We start from the raw sequence: 665 nt of genomic DNA, 5'->3' as shown, positions 1-665 counted from the left end.
GAGGTAGTAGCTGAGAGTCATCCTCAACACATTTAAAACGGTAGCAGATTGTGTGAAATTTTGCATGAAATCATACCGAATGTCAATTACCATAAAAGGTTTGACCAATAGATTATAACTCTGCACTCCTGATAAAATGTACAGATTAAAACTCATAAAGGTGGTMTGCATTCCTTTAAGAAATGCTAGGCATTTCATTTATTCTTAAACGACGATTTTGTATCCTTAGAACTGTGTCTTCTTCTTCTTATTAATCCTGTAGCTGTTAACGCTTGCTCTTTAAGGTCACTCCTGCGTTTAGCAGTAGAGCCGTAGCCTTGCTGCCTCCCTCGTACGATCGCCTGCGAATGTTACGAGCGTGTGCAGCGACTCTCTGGCCAGGGGCTCTTCAAGCTGTGTGCCAGCCTTTGTCGAGCCCCGTGGCACCAATAAGGGCTGCGGAGCGGTGGCGTCTGTGGATCACACATCTGTACCCACTCAAGACAAGTCGGGCTGGTGAGGGGGTGGAGGCGGAACGGAAGGAGTGCAACGGGAGGCTGGTCTCGGGCCAGCGCTTACAGATGGGTTTTCAGCCTCGGTGACACGGATAAGTCGCGTTTTCACTCTCGCTTCCAGCCGGGTGTCACCCTCTCACGCTGCTTCTCATGCCTCGTACCTAGAGGTGA

This window comes from Austrofundulus limnaeus, unplaced genomic scaffold (assembly GCF_001266775.1).
Source record: "Austrofundulus limnaeus strain Quisiro unplaced genomic scaffold, Austrofundulus_limnaeus-1.0 Scaffold143, whole genome shotgun sequence".
In the NCBI taxonomy this organism is placed as follows: domain Eukaryota; kingdom Metazoa; phylum Chordata; class Actinopteri; order Cyprinodontiformes; family Rivulidae; genus Austrofundulus; species Austrofundulus limnaeus.
This window is presented reverse-complemented; position numbering follows the sequence as displayed.